The 22,397-nt window shown below is 39.0% G+C and overlaps 1 long non-coding RNA gene across 1 annotated transcript in view; it reads right to left on the bottom strand.

The window, feature by feature from the left end:
• Positions 1-9,088: 9,088 nt before the first annotated feature.
• The window catches only part of LOC116485751, a 52,849-nt gene continuing 39,540 nt past the window's right edge, over positions 9,089-22,397 (bottom strand). The window contains exon 3 of the long non-coding RNA XR_004252894.1: positions 9,089-9,141. This is a non-coding gene — a long non-coding RNA (uncharacterized LOC116485751). The remainder of the gene's footprint in view (positions 9,142-22,397) is intronic.

Below are 22,397 nucleotides of genomic sequence, written 5' to 3'. Positions count from 1 at the left end.
TTATAGAATCATTTAGGTGGAAAAGGCCTCTAAGATCCTCAAGTTGAACCATTAACCAATGCTGCCAAGTCTACCACTAAACCATATCCCTAAAGCACCACATCCACACATCTTTTGAGTACCTCTAGGGACAGTGACTCAGCTGCTTCCCTGGGCAGCCTGCTCCAATGGCATCACTACTAACACAGTGCTGGTTCCAGCATTCAACCTCTCCCAGCAAAATCCTCCACACAGTGCGCAGGCAGTCTTAAAATCATAGCGCATGTCAGCCTACCTTAAACTAGTATTTTTAATCTAGTAAGTAGAAGCATTGAACTTGACAGAAATGATCATGCTTATGTATGGGAAGACCCCACCTTATTCACGCAACTTCATTTTACACTTGTAACTGAGTATTTCATGGAAATTTCAGTCAATTCCTCAGCACAGACTCGTGCACAAGAATTTCTTCTCACAAATACTACTGGAGGGAACAGTTCTTTTTGCAACACTTTTACAGAACTAAAGAGTGTCTTCAAGTTAATTTCTTGATCAGGATATGCTGTCATTTAGATAAGAACTCAGAAACACGCTCTTTGCCAGTTCTACTATGAACGCGAACAGATGTTCGGTCTACAGATACCACCTGTGAAGGAACTGAGTATTTGACATCTAAAACTGCTTCATGAAACACTGCTCAATGATCTTTTCTGCTGTTGAATGCAGGATAGGCAGAAACTAAACGTTAAGGCTGGAAAATGAAAACAGTCCTTCCTCCAAAGTAAGGGTAGAAATCCCAGGTAGCCCATATCAGTAAATCCCAACTAACTTTGGTAGCATTGGATCAAAGCTCAGAAATATAGTGGACAGAAAGGCCTTTGTTAATTGAGTCTTCCTATTCAAGACACCAAGAGCAAATGGGCACAAAAAAATATAGCAAGATCTGACTGTAGGATAGAGGGGTAGATACGCAACAAAATACACAGGTAGGTACAGCAGAACAGACAGAGGATGCATCTTTCCATTCTTTGTAAACCACTTTCATAGCAATAAGAAATTAAAAGAAAACTGACAACCAGATTCCCATTGCCCCTTCCTCCCTACCCCCACAAATGCTTATCACTGATTATACATTTAACTGTGGTCAGTTTCCCCAAGAATGAAACTTGATTAATATACAGTGAAGAAATTCAATGTTCTCTTCAGGACAACCATGCTTTTGAGTTATGATCAATGCAGATAATGCACTTCCACACATCTCTGACCTTCCTCTTGTTAGAGGAATCTGAAGATACAGCCATTTCTCCACAGCACTACAATAAAATTGTGTATTCCTTGGATTTGGTGGAATAACTGTACATACATGTTCAGTAATTTGTCATGTAAGTAATTTTATGTTTATTTTAACCAATAATTGGTTTCAAAAAGGCCAAGCTACACCTGATTAAAAATAAGGCACACTTCTTATTGCCAGTAGTGGGTTGTGTTCCACTTGGGACATGTGTCCCATGGCTAGCTGTGAATAAGAGCCACTTTCGTGACTTTCAGCAGAATAGGTTTCAACTAACGGAAAACACACACAGCAATTCCACAGTAAGGTGGATCACACTCGTGCAGTATTCAATTATATGTTTTTTAAAAAAAAGTATATATCCATGTTAAAAGTCTGGGTGATTATGTATTTATTTTTAAGTGAAAGGGCAATATAGTTTCTATGCTAGTGAGAGACTTCAGCCTTTTATAGGTCATGTTTCTAAAGGCTAAGGACCACAGAAAAAAGCTCATATAACTTCTACTAAGTGGGAAAGGAAAAATCTGCTTTAACAAGAGGGTTTCTTGTAGTTCAATTACAATTAAAAAATATTTTTTCTCTAAAGCAGCAATAAAATCAAGCAGAAATGATTATACAACTTAAGAACCAATTTTAGTGAAACCTGAAGAGAAAAAGCCATCAACATCCTGTACAGAATGTCACAAATTCCTCATTTTACCAGTGGGCCAGAATTAATCTGCAAACATTCAAAACAAATCCCCAGCTAAAACACTAAAAGCCTTTTAAGTCACACAGATGTATACAGAGACGAATAGACAATTAATGATACTCTCAAACTTCAGGAACTGGGTTGCTACTCATCCTGATCCACGAGTCAAATTGACCTAAGTCATGAGTCAAATTGGAACAGTTAAAATACTGACTTCACAAAAAAAAAAATTAATGCAAAACTATGGCTCTGTATACACTGCAAACAAAATCGTGGTAGGAACAGTGGAAGGCTGGCAAGGGCAAGTGTTTAACTACCCCTTAATACAAGGGCATGAACTTTGAAGTAATTTCTCAAATTTTATGTTGATAAAAATGACAAGCATTTTAAGCAGAAAGATGATATGCTGTCATGAAGTTGTGGAATACAGCTTTTACTAATATGTTTTATATCTGTCTTTTGTGAGTGCTATATGAAGGACATAATTACAAAAGAGCAATAAATAACTGTTTATCATTACTGATTGTTCCATTAATGTCAAGAAAGTTGAAATAGGTACACATTTTAAGATGATATAAAACAAAACAACATAGATGTGGAATTGATTCTAAGTGTGTGATTTTCCACATGCAAGAACGCAGCCAGCAAAATGAAAGAGCTATTAAAAATAAACCTATCATCTCTTACTTACATGTAAGCATTAGCTAATTTGGGACCATCTTTCATAGTACACGTCAAACCAACAACTTCACTAAGCCTTTATAAAGCCATATGCCTACAGTGTCAGTTACAAAACCAGCTTCACGTCCATGTTAGATATGTCTAAAATTAAGCCTGTTCTCAAGAACCCTACTGAACATGCACAGCACTGGTGAATCATTAACTGTCTGCTAGTGAGTCCCATCCCTCTGTAGAACAAAAAAGAGTCAACCTCAGTCACCATGAAGAACTCTAATAATAAAAAAACCAGACTAGTTCAGAAGCTGCACATTTAAAGGCATATAAAAACATGGTTCCACAGGAATTTGTCTGATTTAAGCATGAAGCTACTGCCAAAACATGTAGCGTTGTCTTGCTCTATGGATTTTCAGCTGCTTGCTCCTTCTGCCTTCCTTACATTTCAACACATATTCCTACAGAAAGCTCCTACAGGACAAGTAGGACTAAAGACCTCATTGACACCGATGTGAACCCCAAAGAAGCTGTTGACTGGTTGTTTCACAGTTCTCCGTGTGGGGATGCGTGGACTGCTGCAGTGGTGTGGGGAAGGACAGAGGGCAGGACCTACGTCTATAAGTGCCAAACCACACTTTGTCAAAATGAAAGCAAAAGGAACATTGCCACTGCTGAGATTCTCTAGACAGAAACCACCATCTCCAGACAGAATGTCTCTACTGAACACTGAAGAGTTCACTAGTCAGATGAAGATACCTTTAAGAAAGCATTTCCTAAACAGAATTAAAATATTTATATATATGCATATATATCTCCAATGTTCTTTTCAGTCCACTGTGAAAATTTGAAAAGCTCACTGAAAAATAATTCAAATTACTTTATTTTATATTATAGTGAGGCATCCCCTGAAGCGCAGTATAAATCCTATTAAACTGAACTTAGTTTTGTCCATCCCAAAAATAGATTTGACATACAAACACATACACAAGGTCAAGGTCACAGATCAGCAAGAAGGATTACAAAGAGGACTGATGTAAGAGCTGGCATTTGATCACAGCTCCTAAATTATTTATTTATTTAGTGTGCTTACCAGAAATACCACCACATTTTCTTCACATTGGTGCATTACATGTTTTAAGTATTCCCACCTTTAAGAACAGCTGACCTGGGCTTATTTGTGTTAACAAGAGATATTAGGCAGGGTATCAAATAAACTAAGGAATGCCTCTTGCGTTAAATGAAAACAAAGTGGAAGACACCACTTTTTGCCATCTTTTTTTTTCACTCTATTCAATACATATTAAATCACAAATTTGAAAGGAGAACCCCCTCAGAAGTATAGGACATAGAAGTAGACCGCTGACACAGAATCAGAACCTCAAGTTTATAACTCTGAGTTACTTATCTTATATAGCATTGTGTATTTGAATGTGCACTGCCAAACACAACACTCACTCATCTAACCTAATTAGCTGTGAGCACAGCATATATTTCTCAATTACAAAAAAAAAAAAAAAAAAAAAAAAAAAAAAAAAAAAAAAAAAGAAGAACCTTGTAACATAAGGTCTGTGCAGAATACAATCAGACTAACCTCTTCTGTAATCAGGACACTTGCCTCCTAGAAAAGCTGCTTTAATACTGAACACTGAGTAAGTGAGCAGATTAAAACACAGTAGCAACAGTTGAAAGACTCATTAAAACTCAGCAGCTGAAAATAGTTAGCAATGGAGGTCATTTACTGATCTTCCATCCATTCACTCACTCACTGATACGTTCTCAAGCCTTTAACCACATGCTGATGAATAATTATTGTACAGATCATGTCCACCAGATACACCTTCTGACAAACAGGAGAAAGATGAGGAGTCTTGAGCAACACAATGTCATAACGTTCAAACACCATCACAAAGTTTCTGTAACTACATTATAACTTGCAATCTGAAGAACAGGATGGCTTGTACTCTGAGTCCCCACTTTCAACACCAGCAGCTCCGATGTTAGTCTAGACATGACTGGCAGTAGTTTATAATTAGACAGAGCGCTATGTCTATAAATAGGACTGTTCGTGTTGGTATAAAGCTTTCGTTAGAACTCCATTTGGACTAACCTGCTTAACTCATATGTGGGACTCTCAGGCATCACCAGTAAAACCTTTATGTCATTACACATCCATCTTCATCTCGTTCCTGTTTCAAGATTTGTTTACTGATTTTTCTCTGTCTAATTTTTGTACAGATACTACATTTGCAGCACTCTACCTGTTTTATTGGGTTGGCTCAGTTACTAATGAATAGGCCTTAAACAAAAAAGATGAGAGAAATAATGCCAGCTAAGAAGACTGCTCCGTTCTTAACAATATCCTTCATGTGAGTTAGATTGTCACTCCTTTCAGCTATAGTACTGCCTGAGCTGCTACAGACATACACAAGTCACTCCTGAAGCCTTGCATGCGAGCTCCTCAGCACAACAGTATAGTGTTTTTAGCTCTGATACTGATTCATGCCATCTTAAAACAGTCACTGGTTTAAGATCAAACTAAGCTAGGTTTCAGACCTTGGGGCAATACAATTCTGCTAACCCTTTTCTAACCCCTTTGAACAAAATGGGAGGAAAGTATAGTTTGTTTGTTTTTTTTTATTAATGGAATTTTTATCTTTCCTGTTCTGTAAAAGTTTGAGAAATCTTCTCACTGCATTAAAATGTTATAAAGAAAAATAAATCTGGTGTCCTTCTACAACAGGGTTACAGCATTAGTGGATAGGTGAAGAGCAACTGACATTATCTACCTGCACTTGTGCAAAGCATTTGACATTGTCCCACATGACATCCTTGTCTCTAAATTGGAGAGACATAGATTTGACTGATGGACCACTTGATGGTTAAGGAATTGGCTGGATGGTTGCACTTGAAGAGTTGCAGTCAGTGGCTCAATGTCCAAATGAAGGGAAAGGATGCCATCCAGAAGGACCTGGACAGGCTTTAGAGGTGGGCCTGTGAGAACCTCATGAAGTTCAACAAGGCCAAGTGCAAGGTCCTGCACCTGGGCCGGGATAATCTGTAGCACAAATACAGACTGAACAGAGAATGGATTGAGAGCAGCCTTGAAGAGAATGACTTAGGGGTGTTTGTTGATGAGAAGCTCAACATGAGCTAGCAATGTCCACTTGCAGCCCAAAACCCAATCATATCCTGGGCTGCATCAAAAGCAGTGTGGCCAGCAGGTCAATGGAGGTGATTCTCTCCATGCTCTGCTCTTCTAAGATCCCACCTGGAGTCCTGAGTTCATCTCTGGGCCTGCCAGCACAAAAAGGACGTGGACATATTAGAACAAGTCCAGAGGAGGTCCACAAAGATGATCAAGGGGCTGAAGCAACCCTCCTATGAAGACAGGTTGGCGGAGTTGTTTAGTCTGGAGAAGAGAAGGCTGCAGAGAGAACTTATATCAATTTTCAAATACCTAAAAGGGGCCTACAGGAAAGCCTGAGTTATCTATTTCTCTATCAGGTAGTGTAGGGATAGGACAAGGGGTAATGGCTTTAAACAAAAAAAGAGTTGATTTAGATTAGACATTAGGAAGAATTTCTTTATTCTGAGGGTGGTAAGGCCCTGGAACAGGTTTCCCAGAGAAACTGTGGATGCCCCATCCCTGGAGGTGTTCAAGGTTGCAATTCAGGTTGGATGGGGCTTTGAGCAACCTGGTTTAGTGGAAGGTGTCCCTACCCATGGCAGGAGGCTTGGAATCAAATGATCTTTAAGGTCCCTTCCAACACAAACCGTACTATGATTCTAAGAAATAAATCAGGCAATGATTATGATTCAAGATCAAAGGTACCAGAGGTTCATTCAACATCTGCAAATAGTCATCTGCTTTCTCTCATTTGTCAAGAAAGAAACACACATGAAAATATGCAAGGCATTTCACAACCAAAAATATTTTAAGAAAAAAGAAACACAGTAGTTTGTATGTAGTATTTATCTGACACTTCAAACCAAGTCTATGTGGAGCCTAATAGCTTAAGTTTACAAACACAAAAAATCTAATGCTTTTTTTTTTTCCACACTTTCATTGAGCTATATTGCTGTGAACAGTTGTCGGTTAAGTATCACCTTAGGTCTCCTCTACCACTTATAAAATCTTTTTCTTTAATCATTATAACCAGATCAAATAAAATCTTAACTAAAACAAGTCAGCAGCACTTTTTTGCCTCTTGTTAAATGTAAGTTCACACACTATATCCTCTGCAGGAGCAGGGGGCTTCAGCTACTTCTGAGTTTGGGATCAAAACCCATGGTTAAGTCAAAGGGATTTTGTACACTGCTATCAATGGGCAGTGACTATTTTAAGTTTTTCTTACTGTGACGACATAATGTCCGAAACACAATTTTATTTCTATACAGAGAATCCTAATAGGCAAAATCATAGCACTCAGCCGAGAGCCTAAAAATTTAAATGTAGGCCATTTTAAGTGTGCTGTCCTTCAAAAGATGGTAATGACAAACTACAGTGAATGACTAGCCAATAGAACAAAAACAAATATGTCAGCTATCACGAAGAAGAAAGCGTTTTTGATCAATTCAGTAGTAAAGTAGTTCACAACAATGGATTATCTTGAAGTAATGGCTGGCTGCTCATGACTGATTTTGTAAAGGTACTACTTTATTTTTCTTTAACGAAAGAAAATATTGTATTTACATGTAAAACATACAATCAAGAAGTATTTTAAAATATTCAAAATGTCAGTTAGATGAATGCTTTAATAGTAACTCCTCTCCACTTTTTTCTACTTATTTATTTTTACTAACAAATTAGATCTTACATCTGTTTTTGTTTTTGTTTTGTTTTGTTTTGTTTTTTAAAACTTTATAGGGCATCCAAATAATGGAAAGATTATGTATATATACCAATTCGTGCATCAGAGAAGCATTAAATTTTACGCAACATACATTAATGTTGCAGAACTAGGCACCTGGATAGATGGGTATCTACCATACTGAAAACCAGTAATAGACCACCAGTTTAAAAATCCCGACTAATAAAGTTGGAGCTCTAGAAGTTAACGTAAACTGTTTCACATTCAAGATTTAAATATTTTTCTTACTATAATCAGTTAAGATTTCCTTTTCCAAACTAGACTTGCAAGACTGATTATTCCACCTTGCCTGGTCCTTAAGTCGTTCAACGCACACCAATCATAACAAGTGATCTGGTAGCCCACAAGCTGGGAGTCTGATACCTGTTCATCATCTAACAAAAAAAAGCTAGTGGTAACAATGAAAGACAATGTGTGACAGGTAATAAATCCCCTTCTGTAAATCTTCTCAGTTTTGAGGGCAGGGATGGAGAACAACATGGGACTATCTCAAAATTGTAATTTTGTTTTAGTCTGTTTACTTAACGTCTATCGATAAAGTGCAGAGAGAATACAATTTTCACAAAACAAGAGAACTCTGTCACAAACCCAGTAAATAAACACAGAAAACTTCAAGTTATCATAAACTATGTGTCATGTAGTAAAGTCATTATCTAATAGTATCGAAACCCACAACTCTATCAATTCAGCCAAGCAGACTAGATATTATTTGCAGCTTAATCTGCCCTGGTCAAGATCTGAGCATGGCTGAAGGGTCACAATCCATGTCCTTTGTGTTACACAAAGCCATCTTTCCTTGACATACCTTGCAGAATCGTTTCGCAGCTCAATATACCAGCATAAATAACTCCAGTGTTTTCTGGATCAACAGATAGTAAGGCATTGTCAGTGACCTGAATATAACTGGTAAGTTTCATTGGCTGCACGTGTTCTTACTAGCCTGTATTATTATTATTATTATTATTAAAAAAGAGCACTTAAAATAATCCTGCCATAAAGCTAGAGGTTTTTGTTCAATCCCCATTGCTAAATTTGGCCAATAAATGATACCAAAGAACTTCATTAAAGATTACACCTATCTAGTATCTTTCAACAGCAGTTCTGGTTCTTACATACCTGCAGAACCTAACAGGACTGCAAAATGACTCACAGATACCAAATTAATGCAGAAGTGAATCATGCTGGACAGCTGAGGTGTAAGCCAAACTGTGCAACAAAGAAAGACCAGTAGGGATAGGAGGGTTGCAGCAGCCACTTGTCTCAAACAATATTTATACTCTAAAAGCATACAATTTAAAATCCATTTGTTGAGAAAAGGCGACAAGTTCTGGTGGTCAGGTGATGATGTCTTTAGCTTCCCAGGATACTTTCAGCAGATTGCTTAATAGGGTGCCAAGCTAACAATCTCACGAGAAAGAGATCGAGGACTATGTGGGCATGTGAAATAAACCATCGTCTGACTCAGAATTCTTAGGAGGGGTAAGGTCTAAAGCTTGTGTGAATTAGGTATAGTTACCAATCTATGCCTGGAATGAAAAAAATACAGTGTAAAAAACTTCTCTAGTTCATGGGCAGAAACTCATACCTTGAAAGTGTCAATGCTGGAACTTTATGAATCTGCTTTTCACTCCACCCTGCCAAAAATAAATACATTAGAATCAGAATGTGGAAAATGAAGATGGAAATCAATTTTTTTTCCACTTTACTGTTAAAGTCATTCTGTTAGTTCACTATTAGCCCATGAAAGGGAGACTGTCTTTCTTAAGACGGCATCAACAGACAAGACTAGACTAAAATAGTTTCTCCCTAAAGCTGGTTATACTTGTGGTCAGTTTCTGACAATAACAGAGCTTGACCATGGTATAAGAGCTGAACAAGGTGTCAAAGGTAGCATGACGTTAACGGAGGATATGGGTCTCCCCACCCCATTAATATTATCCATTTTGTCCTCCCAAAAAAGTTGGCAATAGGAGATTATTATTATTCTGATATTCCTGCTATCCACTTACTGATGATGACTTAAAAAAAAAAAAATAAATTGACATTGCATTCTGCTTTTCTAAAATTTTACTTGTCTTTTCCTTAAGTTACCTTCATTCAGCTTTCTCTCAAATCCCTACAACTCCACATCCAGCAACCCTTCTGCACTACACGAAACATAGCCATTACTGTAATCCTTCCTCTCAACACACTGAGCATATAACCCTTCACTTCAATTGTTTTTCTCTTGCTCTAGATGAGGTTTAAAATTTATCATCCAAGTTCTACAGACATTAATAACTCTTTCATTTCTACCCACATAGCTTAACCACTTACTGCATTTCTCTTCCTTCCTCTCTTTTCCACAAACACCCATTTTAATCGAAATATTCAGGCACCTTTCACACAGGAAATTCCATTATGCTCCTGCACTGCTCCCCAGACAAAAATCAGCTACAATCTTGAGGCTCACTCTCAACAACAGTAAGTCAGCATAGCAGAAATTAATCCAAATCCACCAAAATACCTCCAGGAAAACCACATGCCAAGAACACAGATTATGTATGTTGCTTGCCTTTCTTCACATATTCACACTCTACTATTTGTCCTCTTTCCTTCATCATAGTCTATACCAAGTTTAAAATCAATACATCTTCATCCATGAGATGCTGAGTACATAAATAATTTGAGTTCAGCTGGACAATGGCTAGACGAAGCCTTAGAGCAAGCCTGGCCTCCAGAATAAGTGTTTTCCCTTCCTTAGGGTACAAGAAGTAAATGCCTGTATTGTTTTTGCAGCAGTATAACCATGCACCTTGCTGTAACAATGCAACAATGTATCAATGCACTTGATAGCTTTCTTTTACCACATATGATTGGAAGGGTAGGGAAGAGTAAGACACAAAAATATCAACACACTGAAATATTAATGATAAGGAAGAAAGGGTACAGAAGGGTTAAAATTTACCATGAAAGTGCTCCCCTTCTCTTGAGCTGCTGATCTTAAAAGGAGTTAGCAGCAAGAGCTCTTTCCCTTCCCTGGCTGGCAGAATGAAAATCCCCCTGCCCTGTTGCAAGCTGTTTTCACTTCAGAGAGCAATGGTCAAAGACAGACCAGAAAGTCCAGATGAGGAAAGGAAACACTGCTCCTAGAAAAACTTATTTTCAGAATGACAACATTTAGTTATTTATTTATTTTAATCATGACAGAAAATGGTGCCAAAAACAACACGAACAAGGAAATTTTTGAGGAGGAACTTGAAAGCAGAGAAAGTACCTGTCCCAGGGAGCGGTTAAACATAAACCCAGACCACATTCAGTGAAACAAAGGAAGCTTTCTGTCTCGGCTGCCTTAATAAAATAACATTCTGAGCCCAAACAGCAGACTTAATTCTGTGAGCTCATCTCCCGCTCCCCCCCCCCCCCCTTTTTTTTTTCTGAACATATTTTCTCCTTCCACTGCTTAAATCAGAAAGATTGGATTTACTGGGTCTAGCTCAGATTTCAGATTTGCTGCAAATAAAACTTAACCTGACTTCCCCCCAAAGTCCCTTTGGTGTCTCTCTACTAAATCATGTAAACCAGAGTATCGCTTGTAGCACTTCTGAAGGTGAACAGTTTGGCTTACCAAGAATAACCTACTGGGATGCAAATTTCACTTGCCTTCTTTATATTCTGCCAGGTTTATGAGAACAAGTCTGTCTGTGCTTGACATTTGCTGGGATACACTGCCTGGCATAATTACTATTGTAAAACATTTTATATTCCCATAAATTTAGACTATAACCCCAAAGTGATTACAAACTAAGACAAGATACCGGCATAACTAAGCAGAAAAGAAGGTTTGTAAGGAAAAAAAGTAGATTTAAGGAAGAAAAGCAGCAACAGTTAAGCGAAGGCATAGATGTTATCCAAGCTACCTGGGAAGCTGTCTCACAAGCACGGTGTCCTGAAGAGTAAGAAACAGAAGAGCAGGAACAAGATTATATAGAATACTGCAGACTACAGAAAGAAAGCAGCCCGTTTCATTAAAATATAAAGCCAGCGGTGAAATTCTAGGTACTGCAGTTCCTAAAATATCACATTTATTTCTTCACTGTTGTAGAATGGGTTTCCACTGAACTGCAGTAAACACTATGATGCAATGCAAACGGATGAGAATTCCAAATCTTCAGATGTTAGCATTAGTTTTATAGAATTAGTTTTATTCTGATCTTGACCAACAGAACAGGAGGAAGGATTGAAAGACCTAAAACATCTTGACTCTGTAATCTGCTGCTGAGAAAGGGAAGGCAGATGAGGGTAGAATCGGTAAGTTACTACCTGTTAAATCACCACTCAGACCAAATGAATCAACTCGGAAAAAAGTCCAAAAAGAAAATTTTAGACTAAACACTTTTTGTAATTCACTTCTGCATACTAGAAGCAAAATGTACACTGAACGCAAATTGGTTTTGTCTGCTACCTGATAAAACACAAGCCATTCAAAAGAACATGGAACAATAGTATGCACCTTTTTGTTAACACATCTGAACACAGTACTGAAAACACATCTCATTTTTTTTCCATGAGTTATTTTTATTCACCTTTGATTACCAATCTTTAAAGCAAATAGATATTGTCAAAGAACAAGCATGATCCTCACAGTTATCAATCATGAGAAATGTAAAAGTATTTACAACAGCTTTGCACATCCAAAAACCAGACTATTTCATGGAGATATTCAAGTAACATTTTTGTTGCTCCAAGTAGTGCCACTAAAACTGCTCTTGTTTAAACATTTCTCTTTGACTAGCAGATTTGATTATGAGTTTATTTTTTGCATAGTAAAGCTCATCCAGCCATTTTTAATTCCAAATTGGTTTGCACTCCATCATGACTTGCCGAACGCTACAAAAACCCTTTGACATAGTGACTTCATAAGCCTTACAGAACACAAGAAATGCTCTTAGAAGCACAGGACGGTTGATAAAAGACTTTCTTCCATTGTCTGTACTGTCAGCTTTAACTGTGCAAGAGTCCATACTTGCAAATTACACAAAACGTGCATCTGAACTACCCTTCCATGAAATGAAAAAATTCTCCAAATAATAGTCACAGGTAAAAGAGCTGAGAAGAAGAAAGTGTCTGAAGCTGAACATCCTGAGAAGCTTGTTTTTCCTTAATGAAACATACAATCACAATTTAAAAACTCCATAATAAAAATGAGCTTGGTATACTCCACCACCAAGCTGCAGATAATAAGAAGCATACTAACTGTAGAACAAATTTTCATTATCTATCCATCCACTACATAAGTCTGGAAAAGAAGAAAATTTCAAGCTATTTAAGACTTCCATGAACTAAAGAAATTCAACTGCATGTTATTTATACATGTAGTGAGATCATAAAAAAAATCAAATAATAATAATAATAATAATAATAATAATAATAATAATAATAATAATAATAATAATAATAATGAGGTATTTCACTTACCATAGTCCTATTTCAATCTGACACCTAAATATCCAATATTAGATTGCTGCTGCTCTCTCCATTGTTGTCCACCCAGACCCATGATCATGTGCACTGTATGGGTCTAAGCCATGTTGGAGGCTATTGGGCACTATTAAAATTGTGAGAAAAGTGTTACTCTGTTTTTGTAAAAAACAGAACACCTTACAAATAACACACATTTCACCATTTTTTTCAGTCTTTATAGGTGATCTGACATGCTGAAACAGTCCTAATGAGCTGGCCAGAGCCTACTGAGCTTATTGCGGCAGGAAGGACCACTGCACAGCAGAGAGTTTTGCAGCAGTGGATCTTCTCATCCACAGTCCACTTTCAGCCTCCTTCCTACCCGAGAACAATGAAGTCCACTTTGAAAGGTCCTTGCTTCTGAATAAAAAGTTATGTATAAATGTGTATAAATGTGTATAAACGTATCTAAGCACTTCCTTCCACATTAGATCCATTTTTATATCCTTGCTTCAAAAAGCTGTCACAGTCTGCTTTTTAGTGGTCTAATTCAGCTGAAATACATTCAGCTTTGGATTGCTGGGATGGATTAGACACACTTTGTGAATTCATCCACACATACACAAATGTATAAACAGAACTCCAGTAGTCCATGCTCAAAGTGGAGCTACAAAGGAAAGGTGAGTGAAGCTGAAGGAGCAAAAGTGAATTCACACAGGTGACTTTTCAGAGATCTGCTGAACTGCTCGGTGCTGCCCAGGTTCTGGAACCCTGAATTCTGCCACGTTTGACCGAGAGGATCCTGTGAATGTTGCATCAGTAACATTCACATGTTGCATCCACGTTTGACCGAGAGGATCCTGTGAATGTTGCATCAGAACTAAGCCTTCAGAAACGTGTTTGCCTCCCATTTAAACAGAGCCAAGAGGATAGAAAGTATATTCACCCCTTAAAAATAAACATGAACATTTTTCTTTTTGAATACTTAGAAGCCTAAATTCTAGCTTTGTAGCTGGCAAGACTGGCTTCAAAGGACAAACATTTTAAATTGATCTTAGAGTTGTATTCAAATCAGAAGTTTCCAAATTGACCAAGCCTACGAAAAAACTTAGTTACTGTGGTTATTCATTTGTAGAACTTGCAGACACCTGCCATACTTAACCCTTTGCCAGAGGGTGAGAAAATACATCGTGACTGCCACCAGCTTCACAAAAAAGTTTGGGAGGTGTAGCAGTATTTCAAACCCTAACTGCTAATAGGCAGTGCCACCTAAGGTTGATGTTATAGAAGCAAAGATCCATAAAAAAAAAAAAAGTTAGAAAAGAAAAAAGATGGTTGGAACTTTTAATAAGCTCCAAGGTTTCCAAATGGCTTCAACAGAATAGATTGAACAAAGAAGAGGATTATTAATCTTGCCTGCTCTAAATCATTTACCATGATAGCAATAGGGCATTCATGCTACTGCCAGAAACAGGTCTCAGTTCATTCTGTGACTATACAATGAGAACATCTTTTAAAGAAATACACTTTTTTCTTTTTTTTTTTTTTTTTTTTTTTTTTTTTAAGTGCAGTTTTGCATTTCCTTATCTTACCACACTTGCCCCTGGAAGTAACCCTGATCATGCTTTTATTAATGGTTATACTTTAATCATTCAAACTGAATCTGCTGCTGCAGATGCTCTGTCCAGTAGTCAGGAAAAACAATGCTGGAGTTTATTTCATCAGGCCTTGTAAAAATCCTCCCCCATCACCACGACGGAGTATCAGCAACACTTAATTTTCAGGGAAAGTTAACCAACACAATAGACAAAATAATTCCCTCGGGAGGTTTAGCAGCAGTCTCCATTCAGTACACAAGGCCATTAATTACACAACTGCCTTTAGCATTAAGAGGAATCTGGTAGCTACAGCACTGATTGAGTTAAGACTGTCTTCAATATCTGCACACAAAATCTGTTTACTTAGAAAAGTTATGCAACACCTCAACTTCCTCTTCTTTACCGTGCTAAAGCATGATAACAGAAGGACAGGGGGTGGCAAAGGGGAACAGGCATTTCACAGCCTCAAGGAGGGCACAGTTACCTTTCAAAAAGTGCCTAAACTAGAATTCTTCTAAAATCTGCCCAACTTGATGATGTGTTCAAGCATCAACTCCGGCTTAATACCTGATTCAATATCTCCACAGGAAAGACTGCTACACAGTTAGCCAATGGTGGAATCAACTGCCTACCTCCATTGTAAGTAAGATGGTTTTTCAAACATGATTTTATGTATTCTTTCTAATAGAGCAGTCCACTCCAGTTTTAGTCTGAAACCGTCGTGCAGATTTTAGTGTTTTCAGGCACACTGATTCAGTAAAGCTGGCAGTACAAGTTTTAATTCTGCAGACAGACTTCTACTTTCCATTTAAAAGAACAAACCCAGACAGATCACATGCTATCCATGCTGACATATTCCATGGCGCTAGCAAAAGTGAGGTACCAAAAGCATGCACCATCTTCCCTCTTAACTGTGAACTCAGGAGTCTACCCTACCTCATATCTCTTTTGATACACTAATGATGGGGGGGGGGGGGGGGGGGGGGAGGGAGAGAATAAAACCACTACTTCCAAACTGGATCTACTACTACAAAAAACAAACAAACAAACAGAGTTACAAGAAGTCTTAAAGCAGTCACAGCAATCCTGACTGTTAAAACGTTTTCAAGGACTTGGATTTAATCGTATGTCATTTTCTTTTCCTCTAATCATTTATTTAAAGTCACAGGTTGAATTATTTATGAACAAAAGTTAATTACATTGAAATGCAGTATTGCCTTGTATTTATTTAGCATCTTCTTTAGAGCTCAGAACCTTCCACTAACTAGTTAAAATCTACAAAAAGTCAATGCAGTATTTAAGATGCGATTTAACCATTTCTGTGGTAGTATTGCAATTAACTTTCAATATCTTGTTAAATATGGCCAATTCCTTTTACCTTGTGAACTGCTGTGTAAATTGTGCAATTTTTATTTAAATCAACCTTTTTTTTTTCCTCTAAATGTTACAACATCATACAGTTTTCCAAAAGAATTCCAGGGGGGAAGAACAGCTTACTAATAAAACATTTGCTTTAAGTAAGTTTTGAATAATTACTTTTAATGAAATTAGTCATCATTTGAGTACAAACAATCACAACACAGCATCTGGGGTTCTCAGAAATTTTCTTAGCTATCACAGGATCTAGATGATAAACAACTTACATGCATAAGGCTGTATTCAATACCCTTCACAAGGTGTAAAATGTAAGCTCAAGCTTACACTCATTAATATACCACACATCTATGAAGTGTTAATCTTAAGTCTGCAAGGCCATATGACGGAAGTAACTATTATAGTGCATGTCTGCTCTTCAGCATACAGTGCTTCCTAAGTCCTTCATTTCCTTAAAGCAAGCCATTTACTTGTCACCTGCCCAGACAATGAGCAGAGAGAGGATTTCAGATACATCTGTGGCTCGTGTATAATGATAACACACTTGGAAAGGTGGATTTTCATTTCCTCTTCAAGTTATTAGATTCAGTTTGCATCCAGATTTAAATGTCCAGGACAAGTCTGCCACCTGTCCTAAACTTAATTAGTTGGGAATGTCTACATGACAAGAGCAGACTTTTCAGATGTTTTGGAATGACCACAAGCAAACATCCAAATAATCACAAACACAACTTCAGGGATGCCAAGAATGAAGCACTAAGCACAGCTCTCTGTGAAACAGCCTGAATCTTATTAATGGAGCACTTCATACTTCACAAATGCACACCCAAGATCAGCAGAGCACCTATAAGACCAGAAAATCAACTGTGTAAAGTCTGCAACAGAGTTGAGAAAATGAAGAGCACTAGCTTTCTCTTTAAAAAATGGGTGCATATTTACATGGTTGGGGGAGGAAGGACTGAAGGCTAAAATACTGTAAAGACTTCTCAGCTTTTTCATGTTCTGTTTTATCACTAATAGCATGTCTAAGATTTCCCTACCTTTATACATCCCCTCACATACCCCTCCATGCAAGACCAGTGCAGCAGATCAAAAACTGGGGAAAAAACCCATTTTCATTTAAAGAGACAAAACACATCGATGTTCAAATATAAGTATTTCCCATTTATTATCTTACTAAAAGCTCAAAAAAAAAATCACACTTGCAATATTGACTGGAATTTTATCTGTATAGGTATGTAGCAGCCACTGACACAGACGTGAGAAACTGTATATAATATAGAGAATTCTGTTACCTATCTCCTTATGTTGCCATTGGCATATGCAATATATTTGTCTCATTAGCAGGGGCTACTTAGTTCACTGTAGTAAACAAAGCTGCAGATATGACAGGCTCACATACTTTTCATTCATTCACATATTTTTCTTTACTTAGACTTCTAGCATGTGCCACAGAAGAGCTGAATGTTAAACATTCCTGGAGTGTCACAATATGTAATACAATAAAACAGATTACAACCATACCTTTCTTTCACAGCAGTGGTGCCAAGCACAGGTACACCGTAGCAATCAATTTGTTCTGCAGACAGTAAGGCTTTCATAGAATACTAATGCAAAATCTCTTTTCTTTCTCCTTCGACTTGACTCCCCAATGCCCGGGTCCCGACCAATACAAGGAGGAGGGCGGAATGTCTTCTGCTGAGATAACCACAACTACTAATCAAGCATACGTGTACAAGGGCACAGGATTAAACCTCCACCAAGCTTGACACGGGCACTGAGAGTAGCTAAACACATGCACGGCAAGGTCAGAATTAAACACACGCACACACGCACGCGCGTCTACTTGAGTGAACTAATTTATCACACTTTACCACTGACGGCTTTTTACCTCAGGGGAGTAAAATTACATCCTGGTGAACTGACGAGATTCAGACATAACAGCATCCAACACCAAATCAGATTTCACAGAAACACGAACTGCGTGCTGGGGTGAACACTCCCCTCTGTACTTAGCAGGCTGTTTCAGAAACTCTGCGCCTGCTGCGTGTGTCTGCACGTGCCTGTATTTGTGCACACGTGTGGGTGCGTGTGCAACAGACTGCTGGGCAGCTGAGTGATCCCATTAGCCTTCAGAAACGGGTAGTAACTTGCTTCAAGAGAGTTTTCTTTTTGACTGTTTTTTATCTTTACCTTTTCACATAATCAATCTATCAAATCTAATTACTCCAGAAGAAAGCATTTTATTATTGTCTAACATAGCAAATGTCAAACAAGCTGTTCGTTTACCTTGAAGTTTATTAGCATAGAAATGCAACATGAAGATGCTCTCAAAATATTGTCACTTGTATTCACAACATATTTTCTAAAACCCACTTAGCAGGTTTTTATTGGCTGGCATAGCTGGGTACTGTATTGCTGCTTAAAATAGGCAGGGCTATCTTCACTGTATCACCCCTGAGCTAATGGAAGACTTTTTCTTTAAACACATGATTTATATTTAACTTTTCTCTTTGGCTCTTTTTATTTAAAGAGTTTCCCCACATGAGTCAGCCATACGTATGTGGATACACTTTTTCATAAAGGTTCATACACTTGCCTTTCAAGTAGGAATGAACAGTGAAATACTGAAATTTAAAAGCAGGGATTTTCACCCTTCCTGGTATTTTTCTCATAGTCCTCGCAAATGTACATTGTGCCAAAACCATCAAGACGAAGCCTGTAAATTATTATTGACAGGGTTTTAATAACGCTGCTTTTGTATGTGATCTGTAGTTAGAAGAAAATACTGTACAAATACTCCTAAAAATAACCCTGAAAATAGCATTTGGCACTTCACCTAGAATAAATTAGCAAAATAGTTTTGAAATATCAGTGGCTTCACAGAGACACCATAAAAAAGCAGCATAATCAATACTGATGAGTTTGCCCTTGACATACTGACCGTGTCACCAGGCTATTGTCATGTGATATCATGTCATTTCCCCACCTGGCTCATGACCTTGTCCTTTAAATGACCCAAAGCTTCCCTCAAGTAGCAGGAGGCCCCTCCCCGCTGTCTCAGCAAGGTCGAACGGGTCAGCGTGTCCTCATCTATAATCCACCACCATTTGTCAGCAGGGAGGCTGGAGGAGGCAGGCTTGCTACAAGGGGAGAATGCCCAATTAGGCAGCTGTCACACAAAGCATAGGCTGCAAAATTATCCCCTGTCAAAAGAAAGAGCAGCTGCGGGTGCCAATTACAGCAACCTTTCAACCCTTTAGGTACTGGAAACTACACAGAAGTAAATGAAGTACAATTAGTGATAACAAATCGATGAATTAGGACAGTAAATTAGGAATTACTAGCAGGTGAGCTTAGGTCTCCCATAATATTAAGGGCACAGCACACCCCAGGCAAGGGCAAGAACATACAAATTTCGCGCAGCAGATCCGTTTTGTCCTATCCATTTTCCTTGTGTGGAACCTGTTTTCCTCCACTGTTTTCTCCTCACAAGCCTCATCTGAAGACAGACAGCACAGGGAAGGGAAGAAAAGCAGCCCAAAGGGGAAACAAGTTGCAGTGCCTGCTCTTCCCTCCCTGTCCTGGCAAATGCAGTTTCCTCCTTTCTCACAAGGAGGTTCTGGAAGCCAGCACAATCTGTCTGTTGTAAGCATACTCCATTTCAGCCTGACATTTGACATTTGCTGCACCTCCTGTTCCAGCTGAACAAGATTCACCCAGGAAAAAAAAAAAAAAAAAAAAAAGCCTAGAAACCATAAACAGAAAGAACAAGAGATATTGTCGTATGTTCCTAGTATATTCCATGTCATTTACACATGAAACACTCAGCTGGGAGATTTCAGTGCTTAACTTCTGACTGCAGAAGGAAGACTTATTCCTCCACGTTTCAATTCCCCGATGCACCATGCAGTGGCATCTCTGAGTGCACACACAGCCCGTCTTCTAAGTTGGCTAGCAGAACCCCTACCCAGTGCCTCTGCTGCTGTTGCTGTGTGCTAGCGACAAAAGCCAGGTTCTGCAGAGCAGAGCAGGGCAGGGCAGGGCAGGGCAGGTCGCGCTTCCCCTCTGAAAGCTGCCAGCACAGCAGGTGCCGTGGGGACATGCTGCCAGCAGGAGCAGCCGTGCTACGAGGGCGAGCTGGCCGGTGGCTCACTGGGTTCCGCACACGTGGGGTGACCGCAGAGGTGTGGGCACCTGGTCGGTAACAGGGAATTCACAGCACAGGAAGGCCAAAAATCAGATCAGGGGAGGAAATGTTGGGGACAGGCTTAAAGGGGTGGACAGGTCACACACACAGCCACCCCAAACCACGTCTCAGACTGTTGAACCAATGCCTCTGCACTTTCAGTCACACAGACAAACCTGGGGAACACAATTCACATTCCGAGATCCCTCCTACAATTAGGTTTTCCAGACAGCTCACAGTACTTTAAAACTAAGTGAAGTTGCCATTTATATTGCCAATTCTCTCCTCTCAATCTCCATTCCTTTCTCTCAAATCCACCTTTATAGTACTACAATTTTCTTCCAGTAGCACTTCTGAAACAATACGTGCATGCTTGCACTGTAATTCGCACACACACATTTATGCTAATAAATTCACTAAAATATGAAATATGGTAGAAATTAAGTCTCTCATGTCTAGAAAGCAATTTCCTATGGCTATCTCTTGATCTCTAGCCAGCATGGCATATTTCACTGTAAATAAATAAATACCTGGCTTTCATAACTCAGATAAGAAAATGCATAATACAATCCCAACTATAAATAGACGTAAAAACGTTCATTTAACAGCAATTGAAATATTGCTCATCAAGTTTGACATTTTCTTTTGAATAGCATATGAAAACTGCAGCGTACTGAAAGAGTTAATGTGTTTAGAATTCAGTTTCCATCATACTTGGGTGACTATCTCTTTAAATAATTTAAATCCTCTCCATCAACTACAAAGCTGTTTTGAAGCCATTTAGCTTTGTTCTTTACATGTGTTCTAATTAAGAAATGACCTTGTCATCACACACACCAGAAATCCTGGATTATTTCCTGCAGCAAAAATCTACGAAGCCAAAAAAAAAAAAAAGAAAAAAAAAAAAGAAAAAAGAAAAAAATACACACTTCTTCCTTTAGTGAGGAGCTGAGGAAGTTGTTGGTTGGCTGAATGCTGAAGCAGTTTCACCGCATAATTTTTTTTGCTGTTGTTGAATGTCACAGGGCGGGTTAGCGTGACCTTGAGCTGCATCAGCAGCACAGCAAGGGTCGAGATGCCTGCAGGCGCCCTTGTACTGGATTTGCAAGACAAAAACCTTCAAACTGGCTGAAGGACATCTTAAATCTCTTCAAAGGTTTTCCGAACTAATCTGGGCTGCTCTTAGCCGGATCTGTGCCCGTGTGAGAGGCAAAATTAAAAACAAGGTCTTTGACAGGATGTTGTCTGCTCTTAACCCTTCTCTTGCAGCAGGCAGTGTATTGCAGGCGTGCTGAAGGGACACTTTCATAAGCAGCAGAGATGAACACAGTTCAACCGGCAGCGTTCTTTCATAACAAAATTATGTAAGCAACCATCTACTGGGAAGGGTGCTGTTATTAATACAGAGCAGGCTCCCTGCATAGCAATCGCCATCCCTCTCCACCCCCAGCACAGTGCCCTTCCCCACGCGGCTGTGCAGTCCGGGAGCACTGCGGTGCCGTGCCCTGGCTCAGGCTGCTCCCAGCAACACAGGTAGATAGAGGGGTGCTCAGCGTTTCGGGGCCACAGGAACCCTGTCTGTACCTGCTGGGAACTAAGGGTTTCTTCAAAGACCGGGCAGCCCCCATCTCAACAGGTTGCGAGCCTGGCGAGGCACGTAAGAGGAGGAGGGTCAAGAACATGAGGAGGACTGTTTGGCATGCATCAGACATGCTTTATGAGGAGAAATTAAGAAGCGTCCACTCCTCATCTGACCCTGTTATTTCCTTCTCACTCATCCCGAGCTGGGAAGGAAGGAGCAAAGAGGATATTAACATGCGACAGGCCTACCAGGAGTTTGAGGGCATGAGCGCACGTACTGGGGAACTGAAATAAAGACAGCCAGCCTCTCTGCTCTTGACTGCTCATCATCTGACAAGTGACACAGAAGTTTTCTAAAAACTTTAGTGAATGCACAGAGATAACCAGTAGGAAAGGCCCAAGGCACACATTGTTACTCTATGAAACCACAGATTTACCCAATGGATGTGGCAGTGTCATGCAAATGCAACTATCAACATATTTAAGATGTGGCCACTTTCTTCAAAAGCATACTTGCACACACACCCTCCAGTTTCACGAAGAAAGAATTTCCCAATGAATAACAACTTTTCGTACTCCTACTGAGGAAATAATATGGATTCCCGTGTCCAAAAGTAAAGAAAAAACATCACCACCTTATCTTCATGTCTGTTTTAGTGGTGGTATTATTCAAACTATCAAATTTCTGCAGGCAAAAAAACACAAA

The sequence above is a fragment of the Aythya fuligula genome, chromosome 1, assembly GCF_009819795.1.
Source record: "Aythya fuligula isolate bAytFul2 chromosome 1, bAytFul2.pri, whole genome shotgun sequence".
Classification (NCBI taxonomy): Eukaryota; Metazoa; Chordata; class Aves; order Anseriformes; family Anatidae; genus Aythya; species Aythya fuligula.
The sequence above is the reverse complement of the archived record's forward strand: the minus strand, read 5'-3'. Positions and strand labels throughout refer to the sequence as shown.